The following is a 17,898-nucleotide window of genomic DNA, read 5'->3' on the forward strand; positions in this document are numbered from 1 at the left end:
CAACAAGAGGCAAAGTGATAGGTAAGAAGACGGTTTATTAGAGTAGAAAGCTTATGAGGCTCACAGGCAGGTGAATGAGAGAGTGCCACACTGAGAGCTTCCTGGGCTACAGTTTGGAAATCAAAGGAAGAGTGGCAGGGGGAGACCACTTTTCCTCATTTTGGAGTAGACACAACGCTTCCACAGCCAGCTAGTCCTCCAGGTTGGCAGAGGAGTTTTCTTGTCCCTGCACGGTCAAGTCAGCACTATGACTTTGGTACTTCCATGGTACTATGGAAATATTATTTCAGGTCTCAGCACAATGGGGGTCTTTACTTTGAAATGTCACCTTTCAGGGCTTCCCTGGTAGGTCCAGTGGTTGAGAACCCACCTGCCAATTCGGGGGACACGGGTTTGATCCCTGGTCTGGGAAGATCCCACATGCCTCGGAGCAACTAAGCCGTGTGCCACAAATACTGAAGCCCACGCACCTAGAGCCCACGTTCCTCAAGAGAAGCCACTGCGATGACAAGCCCACACGCCACGGTGAAGAGCAGCCCCCACTCACGGAGCCAGAGAAAGCCCAGGTGCAACAAGGAAGCCCCAGCACAGACAAGTATAAATAAATGAGTGTCGCCTTTCCATCAATCATTGGTTTTCATGTGTGCAGAGCGCATGTCCCGGGAATCATTAACTTACTGACTCCCTGGGCAGGATGTGGGCCTCATGCCTCCACTGTTTCATTGTTTGAGGCCCCGTCTCAGGCTTCTGCTGCGGGGTTTTGCTGCTAAGCAAGCCTGATTGGTTTTGTGGTTAAGCAAATCTGTTTTCTTAAGTGATCATGAACTCACACGGGTCTCCCATGCTTTTTCTAATGACCTACCTTGTCTCTTTACTTTCTCCCTGCCACTTTGAGGTCCACCTGCTTTTAGGTTTCATAAAGTCCAATTTGCTTAGTTTTTCTTTTGTTATGTGTCACAATCCAACATATTTTTGCCAAATCTAATGTGGTGGAGCTCTTATTTCATGTTTCCTTAAAAGTTTTGCCTCTTTTGTTTAGGTCTTTGATGTATTTGGCATTATTTTTTGAATGTGGCATAAAATGAGAGTCCAAACTCACTCTTTTACATGTGGATATTCAGTTTTCCTTGCACATGTTTTGAAAAGACTGACTTCTCCCCCATTGAATGCCTTGGCACCCCTGTTGAAGATCATGTGACCGTCTATTTGAGGGCTTATTTCTAGACTCTCTGTTCTACTCCAGTGTTCTGTATGTCCACGTTTATGCCCTTTCCCCACTGTTTTCGTTACTGTAGCTTCGTAGTAAGTATTGAGACCACAAAATGAGACATCCAACTTTGTTTTTGTGTTTTCGAGATTGTTTTGGCTATTTAGGGTCCCTAATATCTCATTACTTCTGCTATACTCTGTTTGTTGGAAGCTATTAATAGTCACTGAGTCCAGTCCACCATCACGAGAAGGAAATCACACAAAGGCAATAAATAGTTATCCCTCCATCTCTGCGGGTGATAAACCAGGATCCCACTCAGACACTAAAACCTGTGAATGCGCAACTGCTTTGTATAAAACGCTGTGGTAGTTGCTTATAACCTAGGTACACCCTCCTGTACACTTTAAATCATCTCTAGATTATTTATAACACCTCAGTTCAGTTCAGTTCAGTTCAGTTGCTCGGCGTGTCTGACTCTTTGCGACCCCATGAATTGCAGCACGCCAAGCCTCCCTGTCCCTCACCAGCTCCTGGAGTTCACTCAGACTCACGTCCATTGAGTCAGTGATGCCATCCAGCCATCTCATCCTCTGTCGTCCCCTTCTCCTCCTGTCCCCAATCCCTCCCAGCATCAGAGTCTTTTCCAATGAGTCAACTCTTCCCATGAGGTGGCCAAAATATTGGAGCTTCAGCTTTAGCATCAGTCCTTCCAATGAACACCCAGGACTGATCTCCTTTAGAATGGACTGGTTAGATCTCCTTACAGTCCAAGGGACTCTCAAGAGTCTTCTCCAACACCACAGTTCAAAAACACCAATTCTTCTGTGCTCAGCTTTCTTCACAGTCCAACTCAACATCCATACATGACCACTGCAAAAACCATAGCCTTGACTAGACGGACCTTTGTTGGCAAAGTAATGTCCCTGCTTTTGAATATGCTATCTAGGTTGGTCATAACTTTCCTTCCAAGGAGTAAGCGTCTTTTAATTTCATGGTTGCAATCACCATCTGCAGTGATTTTGGAGCCCAGAAAAATAAAGCCTGACACTGTTTCCCCATCTATTTCCCATGAAGTGATGGGACCGGATGCCATGATCTTCGTTTTCTGAATGTTGAGCTTTAAGCCAACTTTTTCACTCTCCTCTTTCACTTTCATCAAGAGGCTTTTTAGTACCTCTTCACTTTCTGCCATTAGAGTGGTGTCATCTGCATATCTGAGGTTATTGATATTTCTCCCTGCAATCTTGATTCCACCTTGTGCTTCTTCCAGCCCAGCATTTCTCATGATGTACTCTGCATAGAAGTTAAATAAGCAGGGTGACAATATACAGCTTTGACGTACTCCTTTTCCTATTTGGAACCAGTCTGTTGTTCCATGTCCAGTTCTAACTGGACAAGAGGCAGGTCAGGTGGTCTGGTATTCCCATCTCTTTCAGAATTTTCCACAGTTGATTGTGATCCACACTGTCAAAGGCTTTGGCATAGTCAATAAAGCAGAAATAGATGTTTTTCGGGAACTCTCTTGCTTTTTCCATGATCCAGCGGATGTTGGCAATTTGATCTCTGGTTCCTCTGCCTTTTCTAAAACCAGCTTGAACATCAGGAAGTTCACGGTTCATGTATTGCTGAAGCCTGGCTTGGAGAATTTTGAGCATTACTTTACTAGCATTACTTTATTAGCGTTACCTTACTAGCGTGTGAGATGAGTGCAACTGTGCAGTAGTTTGAGCATTCTTTGGCATTGCCTTTCTTTGGAGTTGGAATGAAAACTGACCTTTTCCAGTCCTGTGGCCACTGCTGAGTTTTCCAAATTTGCTGGCATATTGAGTGCAGCACTTTCACAGCATCATCTTTTAGGATTTGGAATAGCTCAACTGGGATTCCATCACCTCCACTAGCTTTGTTCGTAGTGATGCTTTCTAAGGCCCACTTGACTTCACATCCCAGGATGTCTGGCTCTAAGTGAGTGATCACACCATCGTGATTATAACACCTAATACATTGTAAATACTATGCAAATAGTTGTAAATGCAATGTAAATATTGTATAGATAGTTGCCTGTGTGTGGACTAAAGTCCCTTCAGTCACCTCCGTCTCTTTGCGATTCCATGCCCAGCAGGCTGTTCTGTCCGTGGGATTCTTCAGGCAAGAATACTGCGTTGCAGGGAAGAGGCCAATTTGACTTCATGTTTGTTTGACTTGCTTTTTTGTCCCTTTTGTTATTATGTGCTTAGTCACTGTCATGTCCAATTCTTTGCGGCCTCATGGACTGCAGCCCGCCAGGCCCTCTATACATGGGGATTCTCCAGGAAAGAATACTGGAGTGGGTTAATTATACATAATTGCCTGCCTCAGAGGATCCTGCCCCTCTGCTTGACTGTAAATTAAAGTGCCTTTGCTCAGCTCAAGGAGAGATAGTTTGTAACCTGTGAATAGAAGAGATTAACATATGCCTTCCAAAGGCTGGCCATTCTCTTGCAGATATTTTGCAAGACTGAAGACCCTTTCACTTTACTTTCCCACTGCCTCTCACACTCTCTTCTGCCTTTTGACTTTAGTTCCTCATTGCTTCTTTCTCTCTGATCTATAAAGAACCTGGCATTCAGACCCTGAGAAGATGGTTGCTTTGAGGCTCTAGCCTGCCATCTTCTTGTCAGCAGGCTTTCCAAATAAATTCATTTTCCTAGCCTCAACACCTCATCTCTCAGATTCATTGGACTGTTCTGCCACAAGCAGAGCAAGCTTGGACTTGGTAACAACTAGAGTGAGTTGCCATGCCATCCTCCAAGGATCTTCTTGACCCCAGGGTTGAACCAGCACCTCTTAAGTCTTCTGTGTTGGCAGGCAGGTTCTTTACTGCTAGTGCCACTTGGGAAGCCACGTACATTCTCATTTAATCCTGACAAGAACCCTGGGAATCTCTAACTCATTAGACCTAGTTTGTACTGGACGGTATTACGTTTTAAACAGATGAAACTATTTACCTATGCATCACAGCTACAAAATGATGGGGCTGAGAAGCTGAAGTTGAATGGTTCTAAGAAGACATACAAGACCTTCTAGAACTAACACCAAAAAAAGATGTCCTTTTCATCATAGAGGACTGAAATGCAAAAGTAGGTTGTCAAGAGATACCTGGAGTAACAGGCAAGTTTGGCCTTGGAGGACAAAATGAAGCAGGGTAAAGGCTAACAGAGTTTTGCCAAGAGAACACACTGGTCATAGCAAACACACTATTCCAACAACACAAGAGAAGACTCTACACATGGTCATCACCAGATGGTCAATACCAAAATCAGATCGATTATATTCTTTGTAGTTGGAGATGGAGAAGTTCTATATAGTCAGCAAAAACAAGACTGGGAGTTGACTGTGGCTCAGATCATGAACTCCTTATTGCCAAATTCAGACTTCAATTGAAGAACGCAGGGAAAACCACTAGATCATTCAGTTCAGTTCAGTTCAGTTCAGTCACTCAGTTGTGTCCAACTCTTTGCGACCCCATGAATCGCAGCACGCCAGGCCTCCCTGTCCATCACCAACTCCCGGAGTTCACTCAGACTCACGTCCATCGAGTCAGTGATGCCATCCAGCCATCTCATCCTCTGTCGTCCCCTTCTCCTCCTGCCCCCAATCCCTCCCAGCATCAGGGTCTTTTCCAATGAGTCAACTCTTCGCATGAGGTGGCCAAAGTACTGGAGTTTCAGCTTCAGCATCATTCCCTCCAAAGAAATCCCAGGGCTGATGTCCTTCAGAATGGACTGGTTGGATCTCCTTGCAGTCCAAGGGACTCTCAAGAGTCTTCTCCAACACCACAGTTCAAAAGCATCAATTCTTCGGCGTTCAGCTTTCTTCACAGTCCAACTCTCACATCCATACATGACCACTGGAAAAACCATATCCTTGACTAGACAGACCTTTGTTAGCAAAGTAATGTGTCTGCTTTTGAATATACTATCTAGGTTGGTCTAGATACTTCCTTCCAAGGAGTAAGGATCTTTTAATTTCATGGCTGCAGTCACCATCTGCAGTGATTAAAATCCCTTACGATTAAAGAGTGGAAGTGACAAATCAATTCAAGGGATTAGATCTGATAGACAGAGTGCCTGAAGAACTACGGGCAGAGGTTCATGACATTATACAGAAGGCTATGATAAAAACCATCCCCAAGAAAAAGAAATGCAGGAAGGCAAAATGGTTTTCTGAGGAAGCCTTACAAATAGCTGAGAAAAGAAGAAAAGCAAAAGGCAAAGGAGAAAAGGAAAGATGTATCCATCTGAATGCAGAGTTCAAAAAATAGCAAGGAGATATAAGAAAGCCTTCCTCAGTGATCAATGCAAAGAAATAGAGGAAAACAATAGATTGGGAAAGACCAGAGATCTCTTCAAGAAAATTAGAGATACCCAGGGAACATTTCATGCAAAGATGGGCACAATAAAGGACAGAAATGATATTGATCTAAAAGAAGCAGAAGATATTAAGAAGAGGTGGCAAGAATATACAGAAGAACTGTACAAAAAAGATCTTAATGACCCAGATAACCACAATGGCGTGATCACTCACCTAGAGCCAGACACCCTTGAGTGTGATATCAAGTGAGCCTTAGGAAGCATCAACAAATAAAGCTAGTGGAGGTGATGGAATTCCAACTGAGCTATTTCAAATCCTAAAAGATGATGCTGTGAAAGTGTTGCAAATTTGGAAAACTCAGCAGTGGCCATAGGACTGGAAAAGGTCCGTTTTCATTCCAATCCCAAAGAAGGGCAGTGCCAAAGAACGTTCAAACTACTGAACAATTGTGCTCATTTCACGACTGAGCAACTGAACTGAACTGAACTGAGAGTCAAACCTGGCCTGTTCCATCCCAAAACTGTTGTTTTTAGCCATTGTACTTTTTATGCCCACTTGGCTGTTTCAACAGCTCAGATGAATCTGAAATGTTAATGGTTATAATTTAGAGCTTAAATTTACCACTGGCTAAAGTCTTAGATGACTGTTCGTGAGTAGGAGAATGAGCTCTTTGAGTTGCATTTAGCTTTAGTCAAATGAATCCTATTTTGGGTCAGCGTCAGCTTGTTAGGGAAGTTTGCTACTCACTGTGGAAACGGACTGACAAAGCCACGAACACAAACATGTTGAAGAATCTCCCTTCTTGCTGCACTGGGGACGGTTTAGGGTTTCCAGGCTTCTATAAGAAGAACCTCAGACTGAGGAAAGCTTGTGGACGTGATCTCGGGTGGCTTGGGTTCCCAACCAGAGATGGAGGCTGGGTCGCGGCAGTGGAAGCAGCAGATCCTAGCCCTTAGACCAATGGTCAGTGACAAGGGCCCTGGCCCTTTGGCTTTGCAGAGAACTTCCACAGAGATGGAAAGTAGTGAAGCAAGTGAAGTATTCATCAGGAGGAAAAAGAGTATAGTATGTGTGGATAGACACACGGCCAGGCTTGGGAGAGAGTCCCTGAGTTGCTAAGTCATGCCCTCACGGCAGTTTGAATTACTTTGATGGGGCATTTCTTCCAGGTTTCCTTTGGCCAGTCATTATGATTTGCCTGGTTCACAGTCCACATTTGGTGCATCTCAGGATCCTTTCCTGTGTACACACGTATAGGCCTTTGTGATAGAATCCATCTTGGCTAAGAGATACGCCTTTTCTGCGAACATTTGGTTGGGGGCTCTCTAGCCTCTGGAACGAGAAATACTGGCCTGTGCAGGGTTCAGCCTCCTCCCTTAATTGCCCTGCTATTCTAGTCTTGGAGTTTCTGTCAATAGAGAATGAATCTCCAATTGCTTTGCCCTGGGGGGCCCATCTGCCTCCTGCCTCAAACCTAACTTCCTGGGCAGCTGCCTCATAATATCAAATCTCTCTCGAACTTCCACAGAATTTCTCGGTCAGGTCACACACTAGATAACTTTGAAAAGACAGGTTTCCACAGAACCTCTGGCCTGAGAGGATTCTGCTTTCAAATAACTACCCCCAACTCCCACCTCCCCCCCAAGTCAGATTTCTGCTACTTGTGAATGGAAGACTCTTTCTTCCCTGAGAAATGTGTCCCTAAGATCCTCTGCTTCTCTTTATTCCCCTTCTTCTGAGACCACATCTGCAAACTCTCAGAAAGAAAAGGATAAGTGGAGTTTTAAAGCCTAGAATAGCAAGTGTGATTTCAAAGTGTTTCAGGAACACTGAGTTTTTTTTTTTTTTTTTTTTAATGTGTTTTGAAAGGTGTTCTTGTTTTCATTACATTTTAATGAGCAAATATCATTACCTGAGTGCCTCAGCTTCTACAAGGCACCCACACCCTCTGTGTTTATTCCTGAGCTCCAGTTCAGTTTTTAGAACTGGACTGAATGTTGGGTGGGTGCAGAGATGAATAAGACACAGTTCTTGCCTTTAGGGAGTTTTGACAGCAGGAGTCAGAAACGAGAGCAACTGTGTACACTATACAATGCAGAACATGAAAAAGCGCTCCGAGGGAGCTACAGCTATAAAAAAGTTTCCACACCTTTGCACACAGCACAGCTTTCACTTACAGAAGCCCTTTCACTGACTTTCACAAGGGCTCCGTGAGTTCCACCCCACCCCACTGGGTCAACACAATGTTCAGAGCTCAGGCTCTGGAGCTCCATGGCCTGGTTTTGAATCTCAGCCCTGTTACTCAGGCAATGCACAAAGCTGGGCAGGTTGCTTAATGTCTTTGAGTCAGGTATCCTTGGTAAAATGGAGATGATTATCGCTATCTCACTGTGGGGTATGAGGGTTAAGGGCAGTGGTGTGTTTAAAGGGCTCAGAGGGGGACTTCCCTGGCAGCCCAGCGGTTAAGACTTGGCCCTTCCAATGTAAGGTCCATGGATTTGATACCTGGTCGGGGTATGCTGTGAAGCGTGACTAAAAATATTAATAATAATAATAAAATAAAGGGCTCAGAGCCCAGGAGGTACAGAATACTTAGTAATTTTGCAGTTTTCTTAATAATATTAGCAGTTACAGCATTTCCATTCTATAAGGAAGGAACTAAGGTTTAGCTGACTTGGGCAAACTGACTTACCCAATCACTCAGCTACTGGTCGTGGGACAGGGCTTGAACCCGAAAGTTGTGACTGCAAGCCCCGTGCTCTTCCTGTTGTTCAGCAGCCCGAAAGTTATGGGGATTTAGAACCTGACCTGGGGTCTGGGAAAAGGAGTTGGGGAACGGGGCTGGTGGTCCACTTTCCCTGCTAGAACACAAAGGCATTCACTCACTCAGGCAGTCATCCGCTCACCAAACATTTGCTGAGCAACACCTATGTGCCGAGCACAGCTGATCCCTATTCACCTAATCAGCGTGTCAACCCTTTAACATGAAAGTGAACGTTACTCACTCATGTCCGACTCTTTGCAACCCCATGCACTATACAGTCCATGGAATTCTCCAGGCCAGAATACTGGAGTGGGGAGCCTTTCCCTTCTCCAGGAGACCTTCCCAGCCCAGGGATCGAACCCAGGTCTCCTGCATTGCAGGCGGATTCTTTACCAGCTGAGCCACCAGGGAACCCTTCAAAGCCAATTATCCCATTTAACAAGTGAGGTAACTAAGACTCAGAATGGTGCAGTGATTTGCCTGGGGTCACACAAATGAATAGAGAAGTAGAGATTTGAAACATGAACTGCCCATCCCAGAGCCTGTGCCCATTGCTTACACCAGGCTCCATTCCCAGCTTCAACACAACCTGGTCACCTCTAGGGCCTTTCCATCCGATCTGCACCTAGGTGAGCCTCCTCGCCCTCCACTCCCCAGGATAGGTCAGCGGCTGGGGAAAGGAAAATGGGAGACACTGGGGCCAGTGGGAAGGTACTCCGAGTCCTGGGCCAGCCAGAGGTTCTGACTGCACAGCACTTGATTGGGATTCCTGCCTTTATTGCCTCACCTGTTCTTGCACAGCAAATAGGGTTTATTTCGGCCAACTCCGGTCGACAGTGGCAGCCTGGAGTGCTGCAGTCCAGAGGATTGTGAGCGGCATCGGGCTCAGCAGAATAAGAACCTGGATAGGTCTCTTTTCTTATGGGAGGATACTAGGATTTAAGCAGCCTGAGGCCAAAGGTTTTGTTTCGTTCACTGCTGTAACCCCAGCATCTGGAACGGGGCCCAACAGGAATTAGGATCTTGATAAACATTCACTGAGGGGCTTCCCTGGCAGTCCAGTGGTTCAGACTTTGCGTCCCAGTGCCGTGTGTGAGTTCCATCCCTGGCTGGGCAGCTAAGATTCCACAAATGCCTTATGGTCAAAAACACAAAACAGAAACAGTATTCTAACACATTCAATAAAGGCTTTAAAAATGATCTACACCAGGGCTTCCCATGGTAGCTCCATGGTAAAGAATCTGCCTGCTAATGCAGGAGACATGGATTCAATCCCTGATCCGGGAGGATCTCACATGCAGCTAAGCCCCTGAGCCACAACTACTGAGCCCAGGAGCCACAACTCCTACTGAAGCCCATGAGCCCTAGAGCCCATGGTCCACAGCAAGAGAAGTGGCTGCCATGAGAAGCCTGTACAGCGCAAGTGGAGAGTAGCCCCACTCGCCACAGCTAGAGAAAAAGTCACCCCGCAACAAAGACCCAGCACAGCCAAACACCATTCCAGGCACAGAGGAGGTTGTTGTTGTTGTTCAGTCGCCAGGTCACGTCTGACTCTGTGACCCCGTGGACTGCAACACACCAAGCTCCCCTCCCTCACCATCTCCCAAGGTGTGTCCAAGTTCATGTTCCTTGAATCATTGATGCCAACCAACTGTCTCATCCTCTGTCATCTCCTTCTCCTCCTGCCCTCAATCTTTCCCAGCATCAGAGTCTTTTCCATTGAGTCAGCTCTTTGAATCAGGTGGCCAAAGTATTGGAGCTTCAGCTTCAGCATCAGTTCAGTTCAGTTTAGTTGCTCAGTCATGTCTGACTCTTTGCAACCCCATGGACTGCAGCACACCAGGCCTCCCTGTTTCTCACCAACTCCCAGAATTTACTCAAACTCACGTCCATTGAGTCAGTGATGCCATCCAACCATCTCATCCTCTTCGTCCTCTTCGTCCCCTTCTCAGCATCAGTTCTTTTAAAGAGTATTCAGTGTTGATTTCCTTTTTGATGGCCTGTTTTGATCTCCTTGCTGTCCAAGAGACTCTCAAGCGTCTTCTCCAGCACCACAGCTCAAAAGCATCGATTCTTCTGTGCTCTGCCTTCTTTATTGTCTAGTTCTCACATCCATACTTGACTACTGGAAAGACCATAGCCTTGACTATACGGACCTTTGTTGGAAAAGTGATGTCTTTGCTTTTTAACACACTGTCTAGTTTTATAGAAGAGACCAAAATAGACATAGATCCTTGCCTTGTGGAGTTTACATTTTAGGGAAGAGAAACAGACAAATGAAAAACTAAGTCAAATACTCAGTGGATGTCAGATGATGAGTGCTTTGAAGAAACAGATCAAAGGAAGGAGAAAGGAAATCCTGAAATAAAGAGATTTGCCTCCTGGCCTATAAGACCTTTGAAGATTTGAGTCCAGGGCACAAAGGATGGTAGACCTGATCTCAGCCAAATCATAGATTGCCTTCTCCCTCCTTCCTAGAGAAGACTATGCTATATTTTCACACACAATGTCATATGGATATATGATCCTTATTGCTAAGTGTTGTGAGATTTTCTCACAAATGAGAATGTATTTATTGAAAAGTTTGGTTCTATGCCTCGACTCCTTCTAGGTCTAACCAAATCCCTTCTCCTATAGATCTTCCCTGCTATGTCACAGGTCCCACTTCTCAATCTGTTTTTATTTTTTTCTTAGATGGTTATATCTGTCAGTTCAGTTAAGTTCAGTTGCTCAGTTGTGTCTGACTCTTTGCGACCCCGCAGACTGCAGCACGCCAGGCTTCCCTGTCCATCATCAACTCCCGGAGCTTACTCAAACTTGTGTCCTTTAAGTCGGTAATTTCATCCAACCATCTCATTCTCTGTCGTACCCTTCTCCTCCTGCCTTCGATCTTTCCTAGCATCAGGGTCTTTTCAAATGAGTCAGTTCTTCACATCAGGGGGCCAAAGTATTGAAGTTTCAGCTTCAGCATCAGCATCTGTCCGTTAGCTGGTAGGTATTTATTTGTCTGCTTATGTGTCTAGAACTGTGTACAGTGAGGCTTCAATACTTGAAGGTTGTTTTTATTTTCTTTTCATTTATTCAATGAGCGCTTACTAAGTACCTACAGAAAGTCAGAGCTGGGGGGTCCACCCCATCCTCTAATGTTATAGGAGAAGCACCTAAGGCTCCAACTTGTCCTAGGTCACACAGCCAGGATGAGGCAGGACTAGAACTTGAACCCGATCCAGTTTTGCCTCCACTGTTGCTTCTTCAACCATCCAGGTGTTCCCCACAAACTTTTGCTTGTGGACTGTTTTCCGTATTTTCTCATGGGTCCTGAAAGCTACTGGAAAATTATTTATGACACGTATTAGAGATGGTAAGAGACTTTATTTGTGGTGGGGGGTGGGCATCATGGTAAGTGTAGAGACCACTGCAATGGATTGGTTGTTGTTTTTCTGGCTGCATTAGGTCTTCATTGCTCTGTGCGGGTTTTCTCTAGTTGCAGTGGTTGAGGCTACTCTTTAGTTGCAGCGTGTGGGCTTCTTCTTGTGGTGGTTTTTCCTGTTGTGGAGCCCGGAGTCCAGGCTCTAGAGCTCGGCTTCAGTAGTTGTGGTGCACGGGCTCAGTTGCCCCAAGGCACGTGGAATCTTCTTGGAACAGGGATAGAACCACTGTCTCCGGCATTGACAGGCAGATTCTTAACCACTGAACTGCCAGGGGAGTCTTTGCAATGGGTTTTTGCTGCAGGGGAGAGACTGGATGCAACTCTGAATACCGTATGGGTGATAGGGTCCACATGGGGTCTCATTGATAAGATGGCTCGTTATGTCGACCTCGAAAAACAAAGACTAAATCACAGTGATCTGTGAGACTGACCAAATTGCCCAAATGGCATCCTGTTATCTCTCAAAGCTTTGAGACCACCAGACTCCAGACCTCCGGCTACGTGACCATCCCTTCAGAGAATTTTTCATTGGTGGGGTATAAGAAGGACTCCGTCAGAAAGGGAGAATGCTGGCTCTCCTTAAGAGCAGTTACCCTGTTTTCCCTCTAGTAAATTTCCTTTTCTTACCTGACTGTCCGGCTCGCTCTCTTTTTCTCTGCACTCACCTTACAATGAGCAAGAGGGGATTTATCACCAAGGGGTAGGGTGGGTGTGAGTGGATGGAGAATTACTAAGAGGAAACATCAGGAGTAAGGGGGATGGGGGTTCTGGCTAAACTGATCCAACAGGATTCCTGCTGAAGTCCAGTCAGGGTGACCAATTATCACCTGGGGGTGGTGGAGGATGAGAAATCCAATTAGAAATGGAGGGAGATGGGACACAGAGGATGAGGGATTCTAACTAAACCAACCTAGCAGGATTCTTTCTAGAACCAGACAGCAGAGATGAATATGAAAATCCAAAAGTTGAAGCCTAATTGAAAAGTCCCGGGAGCCTGAGCAGAGTTTGGTCAAGGAGAGAATCTTCATTGCTACTCAGCTTCCAATTTAAAACCATGAAGTGTGTGTGTGTGTGTGTGTGTGTGTTAGTCGCTCAGTCCTGTCCGACTGTTTGAAACCCAATGGACGGTAGCCCACCAGCTCCTCTGTCCGTGGAATTCTCCAGGTATACTGGACAATTGAAGAATACTGGAGTGGGTAGCCATTTCCTTTTCCAGGGCATCTCCCGACCCAGGGATTAAACCTGCATCTCCTGCATTGCAGGTGGATTCTTTACCATCTGAGCCACCAGAGAATCCCAAAACCGTGAAATAGTCTAGTCAACTTTCTTTTCTTCAAAGGTTCAAGGTAAATGTATCGACAGCTTCTTGAGTCAACCCTGAGTCAGAAGTGTCCAGCCAGTCAGACCTTTCGGCATCTGCCCAGAGTGGAAAATGCCTTTGCTGACCCTAAGGTTGCTTCATCACCAAGCCCAGCCAGTCAGGCGGCAGGAAGCGCTTCCCTCTGACCCACTTCCCTGGACCCCTGCACAGAGGTCCCGGTGCCGCTTCCTGTTTGTTCAAGGAGGGGTTCTTTCTGCCCCTCCCCTGCCTTTGGGCTCATTCTGTCCTCAGCCTTAACTCTCCTCGCCCATCCTCCACTTCTCTGAACAGGGAAGTGAAAAGCGGGTTCTCTCCCCTCCCCACTTCTGCAGGATATTACCCTCACCCCACCCCCTCCAGGCTGCCTTCTCACATCCCCTGTTCCTCGTGTCTTGCTGATCCCTCCATGTCAGCACCTGGACCCTGAATGAGTCTTCTGCCTTTTTGACTCCTCCATAGACCCAAGCACAGTTCTAGACACATAGGCATAACTACTAGCTAATTGCCAGATAAAAATATAACCATTTATGAAAAAAACAAAAGCAGGTTGAGAAGCGGGACTCCTGGCCTAGCAGGGAAGATCTACAGGGGAAAGGATTTGGTTAGACCTGGAAGAAGGTGGTGGTGCTCTGCTCAGCCGAATCTGACTCTTGTGACCCCATGGACTGTAGCCCATCAGGCTCCTCTGTCCATGGGATTTCGCAGCAAAAATACTGGAGCTGGTTGCCATTTCCTTCACCAGACGATCTTCCCGACCCAGGAATCAAATCCGCGTCTCTTGTGTCTCCTGCATTGACAGGCATGTTCTTTACCACCGGGCCATCTGGGAAGGAGTCCAGACCAAACAGAAAAGCAGAGGGAGAGGGCATTGCAGGCTGCTATGATGCTGGCAGGTCAGAATTCCAGACCTGGATAGGAGGTTGTCTCACAAGGGTTGTTTTTTGTTGTTGTTGTTTTAAGTTTCATTGGAATATAATTGCTTTACAATGTTGTGTTACTTTCTACTGTACAGCAAATGAATCAGCTATACACACACACACACACATATATCCTTTCTTTTTTGGATTTCCTTCCCCTTGAGGTCCCCACAGAGCCCTGAGTAGAGTCCTCTGAGCTATGCAGTCAGTTCTCGTTAGTTATCTGTTATATGCATAGTATCAATAGTGTATATATGTCGATCCCAGTCTCCCAGTTCAGCCTGCCTCCCTTTCCCCGCTTGTTGTCCATACATTTGTTCTCTACATCTCTGTCTCCACCTATACCATTTTTTTAGATTCCAAGTGTTTATATGACATTTGTTTTTCTCTTTCTGACTTACTTCACTTGGTATGACAGTCTCTAGGTCCATCCACATCTGCAAATGGCCCAATTTTGTTCCTTTTTATGACTGAGTAACATTCCATTGTACACCACATTTTCTTTATCCGCTCCTCTGTTGAGAGGCAAAAGTGCTCCCGTATTCTGGCGATTGTACCTAGTGCTGCAGTGACCACGGGTGCGTGTGTCTTTTTGAGTTATGGTTTTCTCTAGGTACATGCCCAGTGGTGGGGTTGCTGGGTCGTGTGGTGGTTCTGTTGTCAGGTTTTAAGGAACTTCCATACTGTTCCCCACAGTGGCTGTATCAATTTGCATTCCCACCAGCAGTACAAGAGGTTTCCCCTTTCTCCACACCCTCTCCAGCATTTATTGTCTAAGAAGGGTTTGCAGATTTCAGTTTGTGACCTATTCGTGGATGATTTAAAAGTATGTTTTTGGCTACAAATAGCATTTTAAATGGAGCAGGCAATGGCACCCCACTCCAGTACTCTTGCCTGGAAAATCCCATGGACGGAGGAGCCTGGTGGGCTGCAGTCCACGGGGTCGCTAAGAGTCAGACACGACTGAGCGACTTCACTTTCACTTTTCACTTTCATGCATTGGAGAAGGAAATGGCAACCCACTCCGGTGTTCTTGCCTGGAGAATCCCAGGGACGGGGGAGCCTGGTGGGCTGCTGTCTATGGGGTCGCACAGAGTCGGATACGACTGAAGCGACTTAGCAGCAGCAGCACAGCATTTTAAAAGTAAAACAGAGTAGATTCAAAGAGAATAAGGAGATTATTACTGTTACATGAAATTGATATTGTAATTTTATATACACCATGTAAATATTATTATTTTTTGGATAGTTGCTTATTTAAATTATTAAATTACTATTTAAGTACAGTTTTTCTCTTTTACTAATGCTTGCTACAAAAGCTAATGGAAAACTTGGAATATCTCAAAGACAAATATCAAGTATCAAATTATCCAATAAATGAAGTAATGATGTTTTGACCAGCAAACTCAATCATGGGAAGGAAATATTAGGGATGGTGGTCACTTGGATCTGTGTATCACAAATTCAGAGAGGAGCACACTCTGCACATTCAACAACCTCACCTGATCTTGGCTTAGCCTCAGCTCCACGCAGCTCATAATTCACACGCTCTTCACCAGAGCAGGGCTCCTGGAAACAAAAGTCCTGAAGAGATGTCTGCCTCTGATTAGATCAGTTTAAGATGATCTTGAATCATTCACTTTATTTCCCTTGGAAAGACCCACAGAACTAAAGCATACTGGGGAGCGGGAGGAAGCTCAGCTGGGTCAATATGGTATTGTGTCCTGAATGCTAATCTTTGTTTGTTTTTAATTAATTTTCATCGCCCGTTGTTGTTGCTAGCTGCCAAGTTGTGTCTGACTCTGCAACCCCATGGGCTGCAACATGGCAGGCTTCTCTGTCCTTCACTATCTCCTGGAGTTTGCTCACATTCACGTCCATTGAGTCGGTGATGCCATCCGACCATCTCACCCTCCACCGCCCTCTTCTCTTTTTGCCTTCAATCTTTCCCAGCACCAGGGTCTTTTCAAAGGAGTCAGCTATTCACATCAGGTGGCCAAAGTATTGGAGCTTCAGCTTCAGCATCAGTCCTTCCAATGAATATTCAGGGTTGGTTTCTTTTAGGATTCACTGGTTTGATCTCCTTGCTGTCTAAGGGACTCTTAAGAGTCTTTTCCAGTACCACAGTTTGAAAGCATCAATTCTTCAGCACTCAGCCTTCTTAATGGTCCAACTCTCACATCAGTACATGACTACTGGGAAAAACCACAGCTTTGAGTTTACAGATCTTTGTCGGCAAAGTGATGTCTTTGCTTTTTAATATGCTATCTAGGTTTGTCATAGTTTTCCTTCCAAGGATCAAGCATCTTTTAATTTCAAGGCTGCAGTCACTGTCTGCAGTGATTTTGGAGCCCGAGAAAATTAAATCTGCTTCCATTTTTTCCCCTTCTATTTGCCATGAAGTGAAGGGACCATATGCCATGATCTTAAGTTTTCTGAATGTTGAGTTTTAAGCCAGCTTTTTTACTCCCCTCTTTCACCCTTATCAAGAGGCTCTTTAGTTCCTCTTCACTTTCTGCCATTAGAATGGTATCATCTGCATATCTGAAGTTGTTGACATTTCTCCCAGCAATCTTGATTCCAGCTTGTGATTCATCCAACCTGGCATTTCACATGGTGTCCTCTGCATAGAAGTTAAATAAGCAGGATGACAATGTACGGTCTTGTAGTACTTCTTTCCCAGTTTTGAACCAGTCGGTTATTTCATGTAAGGTTCTAACTGTTGCTTCTTGACCGGCATACAGGTTTGTCAGGAGGCAGGTAAGGGGGTCTGGTATTCCCATCTCTAAGAATTTTTCACAGTTTCTTATGATCCACACAGTCAAAGGCTTTAGCTTTGTCAATGAAGCAGAAGTAGATGTTTTCTGGAATTCTCTTGCTTTCTCTATGATCCAACAAATGTTGGCAATTTGATCTCTGGTTCCTCTGCCTTTTCTAAACCCAACTTGTACATCTGGAAGTTCTCAGTTCATGTACTGTTGAAGGCTACCTTGAAGGATTTTGACTATAACATTACTAGCATGTGAAATGAGCACAATTGTTCAGTAGTTTGAACATGCTTTGGCACTGCTCTTCTTTGGGATTGAAATGAAAACTGACCTTTTCCATTCCTGTGGTCATTGCTGAGTTTCCCAAATTTGCTAGCATATTGAGTGCAGCACTTTAACAGCATCATCTTTTAGCACTAAATAGCTCAGTTGGAATTCCATCACTTTCACTAGCTTTGTTTGTAGTAATAATTCCTAAGGCCCACTTGCCTTCACACTCCAGGGTGTCTGGCTATAGGTGAGTGACCACACTATTATGGTTATCCCAGTCATTAAGACCTCTTTTGTATAGTTCTGTGTATCCTTGCCACCTCTTCTTAATCTCTTCTGCTTCTATTAAATCCTTAATATTTCTGTCCTTTATCATGCCCATCCTTACATAAAATGTTCCCTTGATGCCCTCAGTTTTCTTGAAGAGATCTCTAGTCTATCCCATTCTGTTGTTTTCCTCTACTTCTTTACATTGTTCACTTAAGAAGACTTTTAAAATCTCTTCTTACTATTCTCTGGAACTCTGCTTTAGTTCTTTATATCTTTCTGTTTCTCCCTTGTTTTTGTCTTCTCCCCACCCTTTTTTAGATTTCTTTTCCCATATAGGTCATTACAGAGCATTGAGTAGAGTTCCCTGTGCTAAACAGTATGTCCTTATTAGCCATCTATTTTATATATAGCAGTGTGTATACGTTGATTCCAATCTCCCAATGTATCCTTCCACCCTGTCCCCACCTCCCATAAGCATAAGTTTCTTTTTTACATCTGTGACTGTATTTCCGTTCTGTAAATAGATTCATTTATAACCCTTTTTTTAGATCCCACATAC

Source organism: Bos indicus, chromosome 2, assembly GCF_029378745.1.
Source record: "Bos indicus isolate NIAB-ARS_2022 breed Sahiwal x Tharparkar chromosome 2, NIAB-ARS_B.indTharparkar_mat_pri_1.0, whole genome shotgun sequence".
In the NCBI taxonomy this organism is placed as follows: Eukaryota; Metazoa; Chordata; class Mammalia; order Artiodactyla; family Bovidae; genus Bos; species Bos indicus.